This window comes from Dama dama, chromosome 15 (genome assembly GCF_033118175.1).
Source record: "Dama dama isolate Ldn47 chromosome 15, ASM3311817v1, whole genome shotgun sequence".
NCBI classification, from domain to species: Eukaryota; Metazoa; Chordata; class Mammalia; order Artiodactyla; family Cervidae; genus Dama; species Dama dama.
The window spans coordinates 25,912,779-25,935,339 of record NC_083695.1 but is presented as its reverse complement, the minus strand read 5'-3'; the positions used below and the strand labels follow the sequence as shown (position 1 = coordinate 25,935,339).

At 38.8% G+C, this 22,561-nt stretch overlaps 1 protein-coding gene and 1 non-coding gene across 2 annotated transcripts in view; both read left to right on the top strand.

Annotated features, from left to right (window-relative positions):
* The window catches only part of CTNNA3 (catenin alpha 3), a 1,844,203-nt gene that overhangs the window by 1,464,727 nt on the left and 356,915 nt on the right, over positions 1 to 22,561 (top strand). The window lies entirely within an intron of this gene.
* On the top strand, positions 5,825 to 5,896 carry TRNAC-ACA (transfer RNA cysteine (anticodon ACA)). Its single transcript has one exon. It is a non-coding gene; the product is annotated as a tRNA-Cys (tRNA).

The window sequence follows — 22,561 nt, the reverse complement described above, 5'->3', positions numbered from 1 at the left end:
GTTTGAACTCTTAACTGGGGTGTGTAGGTTCTCATTCCCTGACCAGGAAGCGAACCTGGGCCCCATGACTTTGGAGCGCTGAGTCTTAGCCACTGGACCACCAGGGAAGTCTCTCTCTCTCTCTCTCTCTTTTTTTTTTTTAAATTAATACTATTAAAAACAGCAACAACAACAAAAACAGCACAAGTAAAGATATGGAGAGAGATTATTTTGGAATTGGTTCACCTGGAGGCAGAGTCAAGTCTTTGTGTTATCATTAGTCTATTTAGGGAAAAAAATGAGAGAGAGAAGCAATAAGGTGTAATTATGAGTCACTGCAGGCAACTGGTGACTGAACCTGGAGAACTCTAGCAGAATCCTATGGAACATATCTCAGAGTTATCTTACCTTTGGGGAATAAAATCCAATATATTTACCTATTCACACTTGGTTAAAGGCCACCTCTCCTCAGAGGCATTACCAGAGCCTCCTACCGTGCCAGCCAAGCCACTCTCAGGCGGGGGCTGGGTAAGATGAGCTGGTAGAAGTGGTGAGCGCAGTTTGTAAGCATGAGTAGAGTTTGATTTGATGCTTCTGGCCTGTACTGTTAGTACGGCTGTGAGGTGGGACCGCGTGTGCTGAGGAGATATGGATGGACGCCCATAGTATCTGACAGGTCTGAATGTCATAGTCAGGTTACATGGAGGAGTCTATAGAAATGGAGACAGTAGAGGACCTTGTAGGGAAAGGGGCCAACAAAAACCAAGGTGCATGCTAGGCCAGATGGACATTTATGGAAGAAACAGAAAGACAAAAGTCTAGACGTGTCAAGACATAGGACCTAAGATCTTGGGAAAACCTTCAAGCAAGCCAGATATACATAAAAGAGAAACCTCAGAATACATATTTATGAGCAAAATCTGCCTGCAATGCAGGAGACCCGGCTTTTACCCCTCAGTCAGTTTGATCCCCTGGAAGAGGGCATGGCGACCCACTCCCGTACTCTTACCTAGAGAACCCCATTGGCAGAGGAGCCTGGCAGGCCACAGTCTGCAGGGTCACAAAGGGTCAGACGCGACTGGAGTGACTAAGCAACAGCAGCAGTAATAGCGGTACTGGACTGGTAGTATATCTGAACTGCAAAGTACCTTTGCCAAATGTTTTCTTCTAACAAAGATTTTTGTGCTTTACCTATGTGAACTAGTGGGGTAGTATTAATTCAGATCTGGGAGGATAGGTGGAACCAGGAAGAAACATACTTCATACTGAAAGTATGAGGAAGATCCATGAACTTCAGGAGATAGCTTTACAAGGGTGAAACCTTGACATTTCCAGTATCCCTGGATATGTATTTATGAAGTGAAGATAAACCAGTGAAATAACCTAGGTGAAGGGCAGGGAATGCATTTTTTTTTTTACTGCAAAAGCTATTTAGGGATAAAAGTCTTATAACCTCTCCCACTTGGATATTCTAGTATTTAAAATTTTTCTCATTATCAAAATGGCTTACTTATAGCAAGTTAAATTATCTGACCATATTTCTATATATCCCTCAAACCTGGCAGTTCTCTTTAAGGTAGAACAATTTATTATAATTAAATTAATTACAGCCTTTGAGAGCTGTAACTTGTCCATATAGTCATCTTTTTTTCAAAGTAAATACTTCAACTTTTTCTCATAGGAATACTTAAGTATCTTGTGTTTTTCACTAGTCCTTATTTACCTTTTCAATAAACTTTTCAAGTGAGACTATCAAAAGGCATACTCTAATTAGAGCCTGTCCAATGTCAAATAAAGTAGCTTCTCACATTTCTGCTATTAATATAGCTGACTACTGTTAACCTATTACTCCCTTCTTAAACACAATGATTATTGGATAGACGATTTTTTTTTAATACTGTCATTGCCTGTATATCCCTTCTCCATTTCAATTCAATGTGTTTGTTCTTGGCCCCAAATCCTAATAAACTTCATCATATTTCTGAACGATTCTTCATGTAATTTATCAGTTTGCTTTTAGCTTTGGTTAGTGACCATAACTAAATTAATATTAATTAGAAATATAAGACTATAATCTGAGTTCCTTCATCTAGATTATTAATAAAAATATTAAATCATATTGGTCCTTAATCCCTGTCAAATAGCTCCAATTAAGGGCATTAATGCTAAGATCCCTTAGAATCTGATGTTCCAATCATTGAGAACATACTGGTAAGTGTATGGTTTGAAACTTTTGTTTTTTTTTAATGTTAAGGTAAAGATACTCTTTCATCAAACACACTTCAAAGCTTAAATAAATAAATAAAAGAGATAAAGCAGAGCTCTTGTATTTAAAGCTTTCAGGATGGTCTAGAGGCCCATCATTTCTATCTTGCCCCTGCCCCTCCCCTTCCCCACCTCCTTTTCTAGGCAGCCTCTAAACAGTACCTGGATGCACATCTGCAGGGATTCTTTACAGTATAACCCATAAACCTTTGTACTTAACTGCTAATTGGATTATAGGATGAAAATAGAAGTCTAACCTAGATGTAATTAATGAAAATCTCCCCCCCCCCTCCTTTGAAGACTGTCCCTTTATCATAGAAGATAATAAAATTGGTCTGGAATAATCTTCTCTTTAAAAGGTCAGGTGAAATGCTGACCAATATCTTGACCTGAGAACTGGAAAACACTTGATGCTTTATTCAGAGTATCTAAAGAGTGTCAACATGAAGGCCATACAGGTATAATTATTCATGTTCAGGGAGGCCTAGGCTATGCTCTTGAGAATGTGTGTGATGTTACAAAATCCAACCTTAGACTTGAATTTTCAAGAGTGTTCTTTGGTGCTCTTAAGATGATAAAATGCTAACTTAAGATCAGAGCCTGGTATTTTATAGTTTTACTGATATGATTATACCGGCCTTTACTATTTATTTTGATGAATAACTGTGTTTACCATTATTTGAGTTATTTTAGAATTTTCTGAATCAAATACTGTGACATTTACTATTTCTATCTTCTCTGGATTCAATGTGTGGACAGTCGAGTTTGTAGAATCTCGTTCTTAACCTTGGAGAGCAGGGAGCATTGTTTTTTCTATTATTATTATTTGGTATTTGTTGGTGTTTAATGTGCATGCTAAGTTGCTTCAGTCATGTCAGACTCTGTGCGACCCTTTGGACTGTAGCCCTCCAGGCTCCTCTCTCCATGGGATTCTCCAGGCAAGAATACTAGAGTGGACTGCCATACCATCCTTCAGGGGATCTTCCCGACCCTAGAATGAAATCCACTTCTCTTACATCTCCTGCCTTGGCAGGCAGGTTCTTTACCACTAGCACCACCCGGGAAGCCCTGTTGGTGTTTAATATCTATGTGTAAATTTTGCAGTGATTAAGAGTGTTCTGGTCACTCAAGATGGTTGTTCTCTTGCTCTCTGAACATCCCCTTGCCAGACTAGTGTCTGCTTCACCTAAATCTTAAGCACATGACTGACCTTCCTATATACTTGCCCCAGGCCCCAGCTGGTGATTGTTCTTATCAAAGGATGGTAAGGGGCGTGCCTCTCTGCTGGTTTCCCTGGAAACTGATGAGCCCACCTGACATCAATTCCCTAATAACTGGTAACCTCCCCTTTCCCCTGATGTGAAGACTGCTGCCATGTCCTGCCGGCTTTCTGCTGCACAGGATGGGGCATCACTCTAGGACCTGACCTCAGATGGGTAAGCTCCCGGGTAAACCATTGATGTCTCTCTAACTGATTCTGGCCTCTTTGTTTGGCCTTGAACCTGGGCAAGCACGGGGCTTGTAGGCATAGAGTGAAGCCATACAAGAGTTCTTACAATGGTTAAGACTATGGCAAGTAACACATTTCAGTATGCCTCAGATTCCTCCTTTGTAAAATAAACTTGGTACTGTACCTACTTCAAAAGATTATTATGCTGACAAAATGAGTTATGATAGAAATGGAATGCTTTAGTAAGTAGTAATCTCTTATAAAAAGAAGGTTTCTATTACTATTAACACTGATCTCAGGTGGCCTTGGCCTGTGGTGGCTTGAATCAGGATTTTGGTTCCTGGCCAGATATTGAGGTCAGGCAGTTCCAGGGAGAGTGCTGAATCCTAACCACTGGGCCACCATAGACAGTGGCAAGGTCCTGGCCCATGAGTTGTGTAGAAATGAATTTCCACATAGAGATGGGAAATAGTGAAACAAGTGTTTACTAGGAAGAAAATAGTACCATGTGTGTGGATAGACACATGGGGAGGCTCAGAGAGACTCGTGCCCTCCTGGTAGTTTGAATCATGTTTGTGGGGCATTTCTTCTGAGTTTCCTTTAACCAGTCATCTTGTTTTGCCTGGTTCTGAGCCTGTATTTGGCTTATCTCCGGGTCCTCCCATGTGTGTGTGCCAAGATGGATTCTAGCAAAGAGACCTATAGGTAGCTGCATCACTTACTATGAGGTGTTGTCCCTCCTCTTTTCACTTCCAAGGAGACTTTCTGTGCATATGTAGTCAGGAAGGTGTCCTTCACTTCGAGAATGAGGAATACGTGGTCTTTTATCGCCCTCTTCAATCATCCTGCTTTTATGGAGTTTCTGGTATTATTCTGTCCACAAGGGAGAAACTATTCAGCATGGGACCCATCTAACTCCTGCCTCAGTACTACTGATGCTGCCTATTATTTTGTATATCTTTAAGAATGTTAGTTACAGAAACTACAGAAATATGCTCATAGAGCAACATGAAGCTGAAACCTGAAAAGTAACTTAAAAGAGTGAAGTTCTAAACAAAGAATTATGTTTTTTTCTCAAAATATTTTTTATAGATGAGGATATTCATGTTTATTAACATTAATTTATTATTTATTAACATTAATACCTGAATTATAGATGATATAATGCAAATGTTTATTTTGAACCCATAAAGGTCTTTGGAAAAGACCCTGATGCTGGGAAAGATTGAGGGCAGGAGGAGAAGGCGACGGCAGAGGATGAGATGGTTGGATGGCATCATCGACTCAATGGACATGGGTTTAGGTGGACTCTGGGAGTTGGTGATGGACAGGGAGGCCTGGTGTGCTGTGGTTCATGGGGGCCACAAGGGGTCGGACATGACTGAGCAACTGAACTGAACTGAGCATTATAGTTCTGCATATTATTTTTTTAATATTTCTTTATTGGCTGTGCTAGATCTTTGTTGTGGCATGCAGTCTTCCTAGTTGTGGGATACAGACTCTTAGTTGCAGCATGTAGAGTCTAGTTCCCCAACCAGGGATCAAACTTGGGCCCCCTGCAATGAGAGCATGGAGCCTTAACCACCACACCAAAAGGGAAGTCCTCGTATATTGTTTTTTATTAACCTCTTGAAACATACAAGGAGGCTCAATGTCTCATCTTTTTGGTAAAAGGTTCTTAGGTATAAAGAGAAGAATTTTTAAAAGGATGGCATAATTGAATTGTGAAAGACTAACATGGGTGGCCAGCAATGAAATACTCTAAAAGGGAGGAAAAGATTCAGCAAAAATTCATACTCTAACAAGTATTCAGAATGTAGACTTCCATATATTTTCTTTGTGAATTTTCATGTGTAACATATCAAAAACAAATGGAAAATATAGAGACACTTTCCAGAGACAAATGTGAAGATTTTCAGGACCATCATAAATGTAGATTTTCTATGTTAGTTTTCTAAATTTATATATCAGGGAAAAGCAACATACTTTGGATATCTGACTTGATGGAAATTATTTTTTGAATAAACAAATAAAAATAAAACAGATTAAAAAATGCACATGTCCCAGTTTACATGGACCATTTTACGTAAATCATTTAAATGGATTCTAGAATTAACAAAGAGTTTGACTTCCCTGGTGGCTCATATGGTAAAGCGTCTGCCTACAATGCAGGAGACCCAGGTTCAATCCCTGGGTTGGGAAGATCTCCTGGAGAAGGAAATGGCAACCCACTCCAGTATTCTTGCCTGGAAAATCCCATGGAAGGAGGAGCCTGGTAGACTACAGTCCATGGAGTCGCAAAGAGTCAGACACAACTGAGCGACTTCACTCACTTTAATATACAACTTAAGTTTATATAGGCTGAAAAGCCTTTTGTGTCTGATTCTATTGTACATATAGGAGTGGATAGATTCATAGCTTTCACTAGAATCATATACAGTTTTTTTTTTTTTAAGTTTAAATTACTTACACTGTCATGATTTCGCTGAGCTTCTTTCATTGTCTTCCATAACTTCTTCATGACCTCAGATTTTTTTTTTTTTCTTTATATGTCTCTGGACAGAACTGCTATTTTTCTCTTTGAAATCTCACTCAGACTGCCAGAGAGAAAGACCATGATGGTGTCAGTTAGAATCTAACCAGTGTAAAAGGTTATCTTGTACAATTAGAACTTTGTGTAATTCAGTTTGGAAATGAAGTAATGAAAAGAATATTGTTTAAAATTAGACATGCATTCAAGTCGATGTTTTACATTACCACTTACATTGTTCCTTTGCATGATATCATTAGTTTCTTCACTGTAGAGGGAAATGAAAGCATACCATTGAATTACTACTTCTATCTAGTAAAGTAACTTTAAAATTGTACTTAAAATGAAGGCTAGAACTCTGTTCCTTAGGATTAGGAACAACGTGAGAATGTCCATGTTCCAAAGCAATGTAGTGTTATGGATGTTCTGGCCAGAAGAATAATTTAATAATGATAATAATATAAAATGTATACTGATTACAAAGGAAAAAGTGAAAATGTCCACATTAGTAAATTATATGATCAACTACATTGAAAATCCTAAAAAATCAATTTGCAACAAAATAACCCATTCTAGCAGAACAGATAAATAAGTTTAGCAAGATCACAGAATACAAATTTAATGTACCAATTTTATAATGCAAGGAAGAGGAAAATAAAGATAAGGGCAAAATTAATGAAATAAGAAATGTGCAATAAAGAAATAAAATGAAACCCAGAGAGTGCATTTCTATAAAGTAGCAACTAACAATTATAAAATATGCTTTTTAAAAGGATATTTCAGCATTAAAAATAACAAAATAAACTTGATAAATTTAATAAAGATGTTCAAGAGCTACACTTGGAAAATTGTAAGATATTGTTAAGAATAATTAAAATGATTTAAACATTTGAAGATTTATCATATGGTTGGACTGGGAAACTCAATATTGTTAAGGTGTAAATTTTCCCTGAATTGATTTATAAATTTAACGCTGCCCCAAACAAATTCTCAGCAAATCTTTATGAAGACTAATCCAAGGTGGTTACATGGGTAGACAAAATTGTCAAAACTCAAGAAATTGTACATTTAAAATAATACATAACTTACATTGATAAAGTTAATTTAAAAAAATTGTGTTTTACCCAGTAACTAGCACCTTACAAATACAAGCTGCTAGTCCTATATTAATTAGGACTAGTTAGTAAAGCCTGCATAGACTTCTGAAATTGCTGACATTTTGAATATTATAAAATTAACACCTTTCTATTTTATAACTGGCTGCTTGCCAAATATTTCTAATACATGACTCCTCTTTTGTTGATTTTTATCCTTCAGGTTTGTGACTCATTATGTAGTATCTTAGGTCAGGTGTTGACAAACTTATGACAAACTTGGGTCATATTTAGTCTCCCATGTATTTTCATATGGCCTTTGTGAAGAATGATTTTAATATTTTAAATGGTTGAAAAATTTGAAAAAAGATTATTTTCTGACATGTGAAAAGTATATGAAATTCTAATTTTAAGAATTCATACAGCCATATATATCTATTGCTCTTAGTGCTACAGTGACAACAGAAACTGTCTGGCTCACAAAGACTCAAACATTTACTATTTGGCTCATTGCATAGTAAGTTTGAAAAGTGAAAGTGTTAGTCGCTCAGTTGTGTCCAATTCTTTATGACCCCATGGACTGTAGCACACCAGGCTCCTCTGTCCATGGGATTCTCCAGGCAAGAATACTGGAGTGGGTTGCCATGCCCTCCTCCAGGGGATCTTCCCGACCCAGGGATTGAGCCTCCATCTCTTGCATCTTCTGCATTGGTAGGTGAATTCTTTACCACTGCACCACCTGGGAACCATGTATTTGTTAAATGAATTTAAACATGCAGTAAATTATGGTAAAGGTATGTCTTGGTTTCCTTAGGACAAATTTGAATTTTCCCCTTTTGACTCTCTAAAGTTTCAGACTTGGAGGATATAATGTTACGTTCACTCTAGTTTCTAGGTCGTGATTGTGCTGCTTGAGGCCCGGTGTTGCATAATTTTTACCCACCAGTCTTCATTCCATAGGACTTGGACGTTAATGATCACAGTTCCTAATCAAGCCAGTTTTTCCAACCCCGGAACACTTTCTATCCACAGGCCTGCCGCTGCTGCTGCTAAGTCGCTTCAGTTGTGTCTGAATCTGCGATCCCATACTGCTAGCAAATGTTATCTTACACCCTTCATACTCTGTGGTGCCTTTGTTGAACTGTGGAGAGTCGGTTCAGGCACCATTTCATATTTAGTTAACATATAAGAAATGTACACGTTTTCATTTTTCAGAGGAAAGCTGATTTCCTGTATTTATCTTAGTCACTCTACATTCTCATAGGGGTCTTGCCAGGGAATACCAGTTAAAATACTTTGTCCCTTTTGGAAGTGATGTGGCTCCTTTATAGTGGCAGAACCAGTTTGTAAAGAAGCCAATTACCCGAGGACTTCCTAAGGGAACTTAATAAAAGATGTGTCGCAGAGTAACCTTAGCTTTGTATGCAAATTTAAATCAAACATGACCGGGAAGAATTCTGTAGTGGGGTTCTCACTGTTTCCTCTGAAAACAAAGAGTTCAAGCTAAGGAAAAGCAGAACCACCCACTAGCACCCGTCAGCAAGAGATGAAACTGTACGCTCTCTGTGCACTTAACGGCCTTTGTTGTGTGTGCACCATCTGAGGAGACTCTGTGACTAAGGGAACAGAGGTGAGCAGAGTAGGAAAGACTGTTCGTTGAGAAACCTATTGGCTAAGCTACAAAGCCGCTCTGCTCAGTGATCCCTGTTGCTCCTGCTGGGAGAGATGTTCAGCCCGAAGTCATCCTGAGAAGTGCTCTTTAACCAAAGGGTCAGAGCCGCCGGACTGGCAGGAAAGTCGATGGTCCAAGAGGGCTTTGATGCAGGCCAGCCTTGCACTCAGAGAATTCTACACAAGTGCTATATGGAACCTCTGACTCAAAGTAAGTGAGTTGAAGGAGTCAAGCATCTCTCTTTGAAAATTCCTTCAGAAGAAGTAGCTAGCCCTCTGAATAGAAAAATAACATGGGGAGAATATTTTAGTTGTGGAATCTTAAGGATTTTTTGTTGTTGTTTGTTTCTGATAAGTTAATTATTAAATAATTTATTTACATTTTTATAACTAAACTCACATTTGTAATTAAATGAGTAAGTGTATTCAGTGTTAAATCTAATAATACATTGTTATTACTTTCTATTTTGTTTAACCCTAAAAACTCTTTTTTTTTTTTTAATTAGTTAGCGGCTATGGGGTGCTGGTTGCTTACCTCAAATGAAATGCTTGACTGCCTACGTTTCAAAAGTAACTTTTGAAAGACTGAATAAAGCTCCTAGAGAAAAAGAAGTCTGAAAAATACAATTTATGAAGTGGTGACTTTTAGGAAATAGACTTTGGCATAACTCATAGAAGGAAGGGTATTGAAACTTTTGTATTCCCAGTATCTATAAAGTAAATGATGGGGTTTCAAAGGAAAAAAATAATCTGGAGCGTAATAGCAAAGGTCAGGAAGTAAAGTGAAGCACTTGAGGTCACACACTGAGGAAGCAACTGGACAAGATCCAGAGGCTTTGAGCATGTGGTTCAGGGCCTTTCCTTTATCTCAGGAGATTGATGGGCCAGTTATAAACACAGGAGTCCCAAGAATTGCTTTTTGGGCAAATTGTTGAAGAACACTTAACCTACCACTCTCTTCCCCATACCTTCAAATTCAGATATTAATACATAGCCCTCCTGGCTGTTTCTCCCATTTGCCAGACATGCCTACACTTCTGGTGTTTTTCCACTTACTGCTTTCTTCAACCACATGTTTTCTACAAGAACTGCACAGCAGACTTCTTCAGGTCTGAGGTATCATTACCTTACATAAAATCCTGCCTAAACCCTGTACAGAATCATAAAGAAAATAGCATTTCCCACTTCATCCAGCCTCTGTCTTCTTGCTCAAGTTTATGTTTATCATGACAACTGACATATAAACTTATATGTTTATCTATTGTGTGACTGCACATACAAGGATGTAAACTATATAAAACAAGGAATTTTTAGAAATTTAAACTAAAATCAGATGTTAGACATTTTCACAATTAAATGAAGTGATGGATTTGGTTGCCAAATTTGACATTTGTTTGAAATATCATCACTGGACCTCACAAAAACAAGGGAAAGAGAAATGTTACTTTGTTTTGTAATATTTTATATTATAGAAAGTGATGGATAATAGGAGACTACCTTGGGAAATATTTTCACAAAGAAATTTACTTGATCTTTGGTTTAATAATTTTGCAAGAATTTTTACTAAATATTGTATTCTGTGAGCACTAATGTGACCACAAATGCACATGCATGTCTGTGTCAATGTTATTTGTCTCAGTACGAGCTTCTGTAGAGTGGAGTATATGTAGTTGTTTTAAAATGTCCTTTATATTACCTTGTTCCCATGACCAGATTCCCTTTTAAAGAGGATGACAATTAGGAATAGTCCTGATGAGACTTTTTGATTGTGTGCATTTGCTATTAGGTTGTGGGAGAAAGAAAAGTCCTTGAGTATGGAGTTTGTGGAACTTCCTGGAGTGTATATTATGCACATTATCTTCTATTATCAGTCCCTTGGTGCTATAGGCTTTGAAGAAAATCACAAAATTATCCACAAATTTAATGATTAAATTGTGTTTTATACTGTATTATACTGCAGTGTTTGGAACAGAAATCAGAAGTTTAATTAAAGTCATAAAATATGGAAAGATACCATAACCAAAATTATTTCTAACCCTTAGAAATGGCTGTAAAATACATTTTAACCAGTACATACTGGCCTGTTTACTACAAAATTGGAGAAGGAAATGGCAACCCACTCCAGTATTCTTGCCTGGAAAATTCCATGGACGGAGGAACCTGGTAGGCTACAGCCCATTGGGTCACAAAGAGTCAGACACGACTGAGCGACTTCACTTTCACTTCAATACTACAAAATATAAAAAATAAAACCAAGGATTTTTGCACTTGTATCCTCTATTATCACTAAAATTAGTGGTTTGGGAATAAGTTCAGAGTACCTGTTCAACAAAAACTTACATCAACAATGTATTTATAGATGGCTAACCTCACAAATGAATTTTGCTAATTTAACTCTTAGAAGATAACCTTACTTTAGGTTTGCCTCAATTCTCTTTCTTTGAAATATCTTTGTGACTCTGAGTCTTTAAGTTTTGGATTTGCATGTGTAAAACAGGGAAAACAAATATACCTGCCTAGTAATAAGGTTGATCTGAATTTAAGTGGGATAATATATGCACAGCATTAAGCAACATTATCAACACATTATCAAGTGCTCAAGAATCAGTGTTGGTATTACAAATTAGTAATACAAATAAATTAAATTAAATTTGTTATGTGTATTAGAGTAACAATGCTATCTGCCATAACACAACTCCCAAATCTCAATAGCTTATCTTAATGATGGTTTATTTATCATTTATACATTGGTCAAACACTAGCCAGTTTCCTTGATAGGTCTCTACTAGGTGATGACTCAGTGATTCACAATCCTCCAAACTTTGATATTGCCATCTTTCTAATTTAGCTTCCACTGTCACTGCAGAAATGGAAGAGACAGTAGATGATTAAACAGGAAGTTTGATGACTAGACTTCAATGAGGCATACTTCCCTCTGCATCCCATTGACCACCACTCAGTCAAAGGGAACTCAAATCAATTGCAAAGGAGCTGATAAATGTCTTCTTCCCCTTTATGTCCAAGAGAAGAAATGGGATTAGTGAATGTCTGGCCATTCCTTGTCACAAACTGTCTTCCAGTAGTTGCTGCTGTGCAATGAATTATCCTAAACTTAGTGACATAAAACAGCAATCAATTTATTATGCTCACAAATTCTGTAGGTCAGAAATTCACAAAGGGCATAGGCTTATTCACTCACATGTCTGATGTCTGGACTGAAGACAAGAACACTAAGGAAAACTGCATTTAACCTCTCCTGAGGCTTGACTTTCTCATATGATAGCCTATGGATACTGGGCTTCTTAATGGAATTTCAGGAATCCAGGAATAAGTTTTACAGTTAATAAATCATATATAGTATTTTCTTTTTTAACCTAACCTCTGAAACCATGCACTGTCACTTCTGCCATAATTTATTGCTTGCAAGCAAGTCAAAAGCCTCCCCAATTCAGGAAGAAGAAACATGAACCCCCACTTTTCAATGGAAAGAATATAATTTAGAGGTCAAAAGGAGCATGTAGGATCAGAAGTAATGGTATGCCCATCTTTGGAAAATGAAATATACCTTAATTATTAAAATACTCTTATCATTGCCATCATCATCTTTATTAATAATTTTCTGTTGATTAACTTTGTGGCCCTAAGTTTAGCTTAAGTAGTCTTTCGCTTATTAAGTTATAAAATAAACCAATGGAAATATGCTTAAATTATTGCAGGTGATCATTTGTTTAATTACAGAATTTTGGGAGTTCTGATTAACCAAATATTCTAGTTAATTAGAAGTGTTTTACATTGCCACATTTTAATGTCTTCTCTAAATGTGTCCTTTGCTTATTTAAGACACTAAGCTGTGCACAGTCACTTTTGATATCTTCTTTGAAAAAATGCCTTTGAAATAAATATCTAGGAAGTACAAAACAGAACAAAAACCTTGAGAAGTATATGTAGAATATGAAATTATCATAAACCTGAATAGCATGGAATGAGGAAAGTATCATATTAAGGAAAAATTTTTTATTTGTTATATAGTCACCAACTGCTTGAAAAATATTTGAGTATCTTGTAAACACTGTGCTAGGTTTTAAGAACACAAACATGAGTGAGACATGATCCTTGTTCTCAAATAACTAGCATTCTCATGGAGTAAAGAGATATGTAAGCAAATGATAGGAATTTATTGTGGTAAGTGCTATAATGGAATCATGTAGAATCATTGTTGGAAAAACTGCCGCCATAGAGAAAATTATGCAAAGATGTAACTTTTGGTGACATTTGAGTCAGGCTTTGATGAATGAGCTGTGCAGTTGGAATTGTGGCTTAGGACTTTTGCAAGGATATAGAGGTAAGCATGTTTTAAGAACTTCAATCAAGCCAAACTGCCTGAACCCCTCTTCATATAGGTGGATAAAGACTGAAAAGTAACAGGATTCCAGATTCTTATTTTTATTCCAGATTCTTATATTTTTCATTTCATGTCAAAAAGACCTGACTTCATTAAATAGTAAAAGGAACAAAATCTCTGGATTCAGCACAGAGTATTCAAGACTCTTTCCATGGGATTTGGGTTGAGGAGTAATGCACAGTCATTCGCCTCAAGCTGTCTAGTATTTGAAAATTGAGTTTCTTTTAGTAAAACAATAAAGAAGAGTTAGTAAGTGTGCTGGTGTTGTTGTTGTTGTTGTTGTTTAGTCACTAAGTAGCATCTGACTCTTTTGTGATCCCATGGACTGTAGCCTACCAGGCTCCTCTGTCCATGGGATTTCCCAGGCAAGGATACTGGAGTGGATTGCCATTTCCTTCCCAAGGAGATCTTCCTGACCCAGGGATCAAACCTATGTTTCTTGCTTGTCAGGCAGATTCTTTACCACTGACACACCTGGGAAGACTGTAATTGTGTAAGCAACAATTATAATCCGGTAAAGTATATTTACTATTGGAGGCGGATAGAATTTTCAATCAAGTTCTAATTTATGGTTTATGACTCACTAAATATACTGATAAAATATAATTTTCAGGAATTGCTCTTCCTTAGAGTATGAAACCTCTCCAAAAGGGAGTTTGGAAGAATGATAAAGATAATAATGCTAATAATGATGATATTAATAATAATGGGAGAAAAGTGAGGCTTGTGTTTGGAACCAAGTGACATTTTTGTATTTGCAATGAGCTGAAGCCAAGCATATGCCAACAGCATTTTTAACTGCCTACCATCTCAGAGGAGATTTAGGAAATCAGACTGACAGTCAGGCATGTTCACCACTAGAGCAGCCAAGGTGAAGGATTGAAGTGCTGTCTCTCTAACTTCAGGGACTCATTGAGTCTGTTCCAGAATATAACATGCCTCTGATTACAGAGGATTTTGGTGTTAAATTGACAGAAGAAATTGCTAATCAAAATGCAAGTGGGAGATGTAAATGCAAAAAGATATGAACTCACCAATTAATGCAGGGAAAATCATTTTCTCCTTCAGATGCCTTGTTTCACTAGTAAATCTGAAGCTTTACACATCTTCTTCGAAAGAACCACATCAATCAGAGAAGGCTGAAAGATAGTGTGTTATGCTCTGATGAGCAATGGATTAGAAATCAGGAGACCTTGCTCCTGGTCTCAGTTACATTATATAGTAGCTGTGGAGTCCCAATTCCTTCCCTTTAATACAGTTACACAGTGTCCTGATACATAGGAGGGAATAAGCATACTTGTCATGGCTTTATCACATATTTTAGAAGGACTTTTCTTTCTTCTTTCCCTCCTTTCCTTCTCTTTCCTTCATCATTTAATATAGTCATTGAATTCTTTTTATTCATTCATTTTTATAAGTTGTTGAATACCTATATGTCAATAAATGTATCCAATATTTAGGAATATAGAGATAGAAGAGATAGGTTAAGGTCTCTGTTTATAAGGCATCTATAATCTTAGTGGAGAGAAAAAGTAAACAAAGAATAAAGACAAGGCAGTTATGATAAATGATACGAAGGAAGTAAAATGATGTGATACAGAGAAAATTGGCATAAGAGATAACAACACCTTAAATACAGTGGTTGAGGAAAGCTTCTCTGAGATTAGATTTGACTCAGTTAATGTGAATAGGATGAGTCAGCAATTTTAAGACAGGGAAGAATGTTGCATGCAGGGTAGAGTAAATGCAAAAATGCCAAGACTGGGATAACACTGGCTATATCTAAAGAAAAGGAAGAAGGCACTGTGTTTAAAACTTAATGAATGGAAGAGGGGAATGATCTAATGTGATTTTAGAGAGCTAGACAGAGACTAGGTCATTTTGGCCTTGTCAAATACTTTAAGCAGTTTAGATTTTGTTCCAAAGCACTGGGAAATATTGAAATATCTTTACCAGATGAGTGACATGATCCCATTTGCATTAAAGAAGTCCCCTCTTGCTTTTGTTGAAGGTTGACTTTCCAAAAGAACTCCAAGAAGGTGTTAATCAAGCAAAACTCAGTTTACTAGACTTACTGCCATAAAGGAGAATACCACCTTCACAATCTTACTAGTGCCTCAAAATGGGGAAATTAGATAAGGTTCTTTATGTCATTTTAAGGCTTGTGCTGAGCGATGTTAAAAGACATTTTTCAGGAGAGAGAACTGGCTGAGATCTGATGACATAGTAGATTTGGATGGCAACACAGTGAATTGAAGATTATGAAATGACTCTGGATGAGTTTATTAGTCTTGATAATTGATCAGTTTAACTGAATCAGTTTTCTCTTATAGGAGCAAGTATTTCCTTGGGAAAATAGCTAAGATATTATTGATTAACCTTTTAATCATTAACATTGTTCAAACATCAACAGACGTGGGAAGCCTACCCAGTCTCATTATTGTTCCACACAGGAGCAAGGAAATTGCATTGTTTTCGTTCCTCACTAATTCTTAAAAATATGTTGTTGCAGGTGGAGGTTGGCAGGAATAGAAGTGATAATATCAGATACGAGTCTGTTGTAGTTTTCCAGACAATGGATGATGCTGACATAGACGAGTGTTGTACTCTCCAATACAGTAATTTCATATGCCTGTTTAGCACTTGAAACTTGGCCTGTGTGTACTGAGGTGTGCTATATAAAAGCCCACAACAAATTGTGAAGATTCACTAAGAAAAAAAAATCATATATATAGAACATTTGTACAGTCAAAATGTTCATAATATGTTTTAACCAAATATATAAAAATATTTTCAATTTGATATGTATAAGCCATTCTTTTTTTAATGTGGCTACTAGCAAATTTAAAATTACATAGGTTGCATGCATTACATTGGTATTAGACAGTGGTAGACTAGAGAGTGGGCGAAACAGGTAAATGAATTTGAAATTTATTTTGGAAATAAAATTGACCAGGTTTTCAGGGAATTAATGTGAAATTTAAGAAAATGGGGGAATCTGAATCTAGCAGTAGTTTTTTGTTTGGGGCCATTGTGTGGATATGAGTGTTACTTAATGAGCTAGGGGACACTGGGATCAAGCAGTCTGTGGTAGAAGTTTGATTTCATTTTAGTGGGCTCATTAGGTGGTTAAGTTTATTTATTTTACAGGTATGTTGTATGGTTCATTGAGTGTATGATGTTGAAATGTAGAACAAAAATTTGGCCTTTGATTGGAATTTGATTCCCTGCCAATGAATGTATTCACACTTGGAGAATGTGTATTAGAAAAGGAAAAAAAAGAAAAGAAATGTATTTAGAATTCATGTTGAAAAGCTAGTAAAGCAGACTGACAAGAAGTAACAGGAAAGATGGGAAGAAAATCAAGAGTGCTGCCTAAGAAGCCAAGGCAGGAATTTTTTTCAACTATGTAGAATGTTACCTACAGGACAGATACAATAAGTTATGTTCATTGTTTTTGGAGACATAGATGATAAAATAAGATGATCAAGTAGGTAATGTACATTTAGACATGTGGTGCATTGGTGTCAGGGTTTCCTAGCTTATGGCTAAGGCTGCAACTAGTAAAGAAGTTAAATATTCCAATTGTACATTGAGAAAACTGCCAGTTGTTGGGCCAGTGCACTTCCACCAAGCTTAGATAAAATAGGGGATTTGGGACAGGGAGACAGAGATTTAATTTTTCCAGATTTGTACTGCTCTGAAAGAGATGTTAAACAGTTTTCTTCTTTCCCTTTGGAGTTGGCCTTGGGACAGTCTATGACATTCTCACTCTATAAATGGAAGAACAATAGTGAAATAAGCCTGATACCCTGACAATGCTAACCCACTCTCTGAAAGTGAACCCTTTATCCTTTGTGTCAACATAAAGTCATATAACTGTAAACATTAAATATATAGGCTTTATAGAAACTTTAGTTATTAATGAGTGTTAATGTTTCAATCCCAGCTCCCCGCCCCCCCCCCCCCCCGCTTTTTTTTTTTTTCCTGTTCTTACAGTTTTTGCTGTTGAACTATTCTCTTTGCTTAGAAGGCTTCTCCCTTTCTATGCCCTTATGAATATTTGCAGAGTCATTTGTCTTTGTGCACTTTTTGAAAGAATTGTCTTAAAATACCAGTTGTTTCCATTGATTTGTTTAGAAGAGTTGTTTTGTTCCAGTATCTTTTACAAAGAGTTGCTGTTACCAAACTCAGATATGTCTGCTTGAAAACCAGTACACAAAAAACAAGTGTTGGTTGGAATGAAAATGTTGCTTTATTCAGGAGGCTGATAACTTGGGGATAAGGTAGACTCCTATCCCCAAAAAACAACTCTGAAGATTCAGCTGACTATGAAAGTTTTAAAAGAAAGAATCATTTTAGGATGGTCAGAGTCTTCTTTATCTTCTGCTGTTTTCAGATTTACTTCTGATTGTTGGTAGTGAGGTAACATGGTGGTGTTCCAAGAATCTTTTCTCAGCCTGAAGTTATGAGATCCTCCACCTGTGGGGGCGGGCTTAGCTCCTACATATTGTTATGTATATTCCTTGAGGATGACTCACAAACATGCTTTGCTGCTGCATTACTGTTTCCTGACTGCTCCCCCTTTGTTTCTGCATTCCCTCGCTTCTCTGATTGGCAACTGTTTGAATCTGCCCTTTGGAACTCAGGGAGGCTGAATGGAGTCTATTTACTATACAAACTGGAAATGGAGTGGGGGTTAAGACAGAGTCCTCCTTTTCAATAACACCCTATTCTATTCATAACTCCAACGGTCAGGGAAGTGTGTAATTTCCTCAGTTCTGTCCTGCCACAGCAAAAAATTGAAGCAACGGATGGACCAGTGTTATAGTTTAGTTTTATTGGTGAGTAAAGGAAAATACATCCTCGAGGCATGAGGGCAAACCAACCCAAAAGACGTGAAGAGAAGAGAAGTCCTCAGCTCAGTTTTGGCTCTTCTATTTATGTTTTTCTCCTCACCCTGAACCTGCCCTATGTAAACTGGGCTAGCCAGGAGAGCCGTTTGTTTTACCTGATGTCCTCACTCTGGTCCTTGGACCTTCCTTTGTTCTTTTTTTGCAATCTTTTCCCTTCTTTGTCTTCTATCCACCACACTTTTTGGACTTCTTTTTCCTATTCTAACTACCTAACATTCCCCCCTCAAGAGATGGGAGGCCCAATCCTTTGGGAATAGGGAGCGTGAAGGTCTTTCTGGCTACCGCCAGCTGAACTGGGATGGCAAGGGGCAGTGGGCCTTCCCCTCTTGCTAGTCTCAAGACTCAGTGTCCTTGTAGTGGTGTCCATCTAATTTTCCATGGTCGGCTGTAGTTTTATATATCCCTGTTGAACTGGCACTGCATTTTGTAGCTTGTTGACCTGGGCAGAGAGAACATGGGTTAGACAGTTGATAATACATGGAACAATCATAAGCAGCATCAATATGGAGATAACAGGGGGGAGAAATATCAATAACCTCAGACATGCAGATGACACTGCCCTTATGGCAAAGAGTGAAGAGGAACTAAAAAGCCTCTTGATGAAAGTGAAAGATGAGACTGAAAAAGTTGGCTTAAAGCTTAACATTCAGAAAACTAAGATCATGGCATCTGGTCCCATCACCTCATGGAAAACAGGTGGGGAGACAGTGGAAACAGTGTCAGACTTTATTTTTTGGGGCTCCAAAATCACTGCAGATGGTGACTACAGCCATGAAATTAAAAGACGCTTACTCCTTGGAAGGAAAGTTATGACCAACCTAGACAGCGTATTCAAAAGCAGAGACATTACTTTGCCAACAAAGGTCCGTCTGGTCAAGGCTATGGTTTTTCCAGTGGTCATGTATGGATATGAGAGTTGGACTGTGAAGAAAGCTGAGCGCTGAAAAATTGATGCTTTTGAACTGTGGTGTTGGAGAAGACTCTTGAGAGTCCCTTGGACTGCAAGGAGATCCAACCAGTCCATCCTAAAGGAGATCAGTCCTGGGTGTCATTGGAAGGACTGATGCTGAAGCTGAAACTGAAACTCCAGTACTTTGGCCACATGGGAAGAGTTGACTCATTGGAAAAGACCCTGGTGCTGGGAGGGATTGGGGGCAGGAGAAGGGGACGACAGAGGATGAGATGGCTGGATGGCATCACAGACTCGGTGGGCATGAATTTGAGTCAACTCCGAGAGTTGGTGATGGACAGGGAGGCTTGGCGTGCTGTGATTCATGGGGTCGCAAAGAGTTGGACATGACTGAGCGACTGAACTGAACTAGCCAAATCCAAATTCCCCTCACCAGGAGAAGGATCCCCCAAAGAGGGACTGTAGCCACCCTGAGAACTCTCCAACTTGTTCTTTGAGATCCCATAGGAGCTGAATGTTTTTCTTGAGAACTTTCTTTAACTTAGCTGGAGGTATTCACCCAGAAACAACGGGTCTCATTCAAGATGGTTCAACTCCCTCCTTGTTCAGGGATCAGGAGATCTATCTCTTTTCTGTTTTGGAGTACAACCTCTGCCAAGCTATGTTGGCTTTTATCCCCAGAAACTTAATTTTTGGGGGTGTTCATTCGAATGCACTCATTTGCAGTTCTGAATAAGTATCTGAGAACTGCCAGGGGCTCACAGGTGTAATGAGTGTCATCTTCTGTTTTATTCCACAGCTTGACTAAAGAGAAGTGAGGAGTCATGTCAGGAGTCATGACTGGTACCTTGACTGCTGTGGGGGTAGAAAGTATTACAGGGTAGGGGCCCTTCCATGTGGGCTGGAGTTGAGCCTTTGGGGACCCATCCTTCCAGACTTTAATTAGGACTTGAGTCCCTGGAGTATATAGTAGTGGCTCTTTAGAATCTTTTGAGTCCTGGTTGACACCCCACAGTCATATATCTTCTTGGAATTGTCCAATGGCCATGGTATAAGACTGGAGGGTCTGAGCCTCTGGATTTAGGAAGAGGTCATTGACATAAACAAAAGGTATCCCATATAGCATCTCATAAGGACTAAGGCCAACCTGTTCCTTAGGGGCAGTATGGGTGTGGAGGAGAGATATTGGTAAAGCCTCCTTCCATCCCAGGGAGGTCACCTGGGTTATCTTTTTTATTGCTGATTTTAAGAATTGGTTAGCTCTTTCTGCTTTTCCTGAAGACTGAGACCTTCAGGCACAATGGAGATAATAAGTAATGCCCAATCTTTAGAGACCACTTGGGTGACCTTAGAAGTAAATGATGACCCATTGTCACTTTGTAATGACCTGGGCAGTCCAAATCCTAGAATCATTTCATGGAGCATGTCTTTTACCCCTCCTCCACCTTCTCAGTCCAGGTGGAAAAGCCTTATCCATCTTGTGAATGTATCTGTCATGACTAATAGGTATTTATACCCTTGAGAAACTGGCATCTGTGTGAAGTCCATCTGCCATTCCTCTCCTGGGTAGGTCCCACATTGTTGGACAGGCTGGGCCAGCTGGGTCCTTTGAGCTCCTTGATCGGTTGTTTAATTGGCAAGTGGGACATGAGAAGACCACATGTCTTATAGTTGTTTGGAGGCATGTTCCTCTGAAGGACCTTTCTAGTAATCTTTGGAGTGCCTTTTCCCCTAAATGAGTGGTAGCTTGTAAGGAGTTAGCCAACTTCCGTTGGAGGTTCCCGGGCAGAAAAAGGAGTTCCTCCTTGTGGAACCACCCCATATGATCTTCTTGAAAGCCCTCACTCTTAGCTTTAAGAGTCTCACCTTCAGTATATGAAGGAGTTTCTGTCAAATTAGTCTGTGGAACTAAGGTGGCAACCCCTATTAGGTCATTGTTCTGTAGTGCTGCTCTCTTAGCTGCCTGATCAGCTGCTTGGTTCCCTCATGCCACTTCCGTGCTCCTGTTTTGGTGCCCTTTACAGTGGGAGACTGAAACATCAGTGGGCAGATGGACTGCCTCCAAAAGTCTAAGGATTTGATCACCATATTTGATTGGGGACCCTCAGGTGGTCAAGTGGCCCCTTTCTTTCCAAATAGCAGCATGTGCATGTAGCACCAGAAAGGCATACTTGGAGTCAGTGTCAATGGATACTCTTTTTCCTTTTCCCAGCTCTAAAGGTTGAGTTAGGGCTATGAGCTCAGCTAATTGGGCTAAAGTATCTGGTGGCAAAGATTTAGCCTTTATGGTCTCAGAATTTGAGACTACTGCATATCCGGCTCTTCTTTTTCCATCCAAGACAAGGCTGCCTCCATCAGTGTACCAGATTTCCTCAGGATTAGTCAGAGGATCTTCTGACAACACCTCTTGGGGTTATGTCTAGTGGCTCAAAGTTTCTAGGCAAGAGTGAAAGGGGAAAGAGCCCTTGGAGGTAGGCAGGAGGGTAGCTGGGTTAAGAACCTCACAAGGGGATATAGTCAGGCCTGGATGTTCCATCAGGAACTTGATATCTGAGGATTCTTTGATCAGACATCCATAAATGGCCTCTCCCATTCAGGAGTTGTTTTACTTGGTTTCTGGTAAATATAGTTAGTTTGCCCCCAAGAGAGAGTTTTAAAGCATCTTCTATCAGAAGTGCAATAGCTGCAAGATTTTGAAGGCAGGGAAAGATCTCTCCCCAATAAGAGTATAGGACACTCAAGGGCCACCAGAAACTGGTGGGAAAATATTTGTCCATCCCAGCAACAAAGAAGTGTTTGGGTGAATCTTTTTGTGAATGTTTTTCCTGTAGCACCCTAAATAGTACAGGTTTGGGAGGAGAAGGCTCCAGAGTAGGAGGACAGAGTAGGTAGCCCCTGTGTCAACCAAGAAATTCTCGGATCTACCTGCCACATCCAGTTGCACCCTTGGTTCCAGCCCCATGATGATTATCTGTGACAGGCAGGCTGGCTGGAACGGGCCGCTTCAGTCCTGTTGAAACATTGTGAGGGAAGGCTTGGTGCTTGACCTTGAAGCTCTTGGGTCCTGAGGGCAGAGTGCTGCCCAGTGTCCCAATTGATGGCATTTGTAACAAACCAAACTTGTCACAGTTTGGACATTCTTTGGCCCAATGTTCTACCTGTCTACAGATTAAGCATTTGCCTCCTACCTTGTCCTTCAAGGACTCAGGGTTTGCCATAGGTTTTCCCTGGAGGGCAGCCAGCATCTGGGCATGCCTTGTCTCTTTCCTTTTCTCCCTTTCCTGGGCTTTGGCCTCCTCTCCTGTTCTCTGTTACAAAAGGTATTGGTGGCTGTCTGGACCATC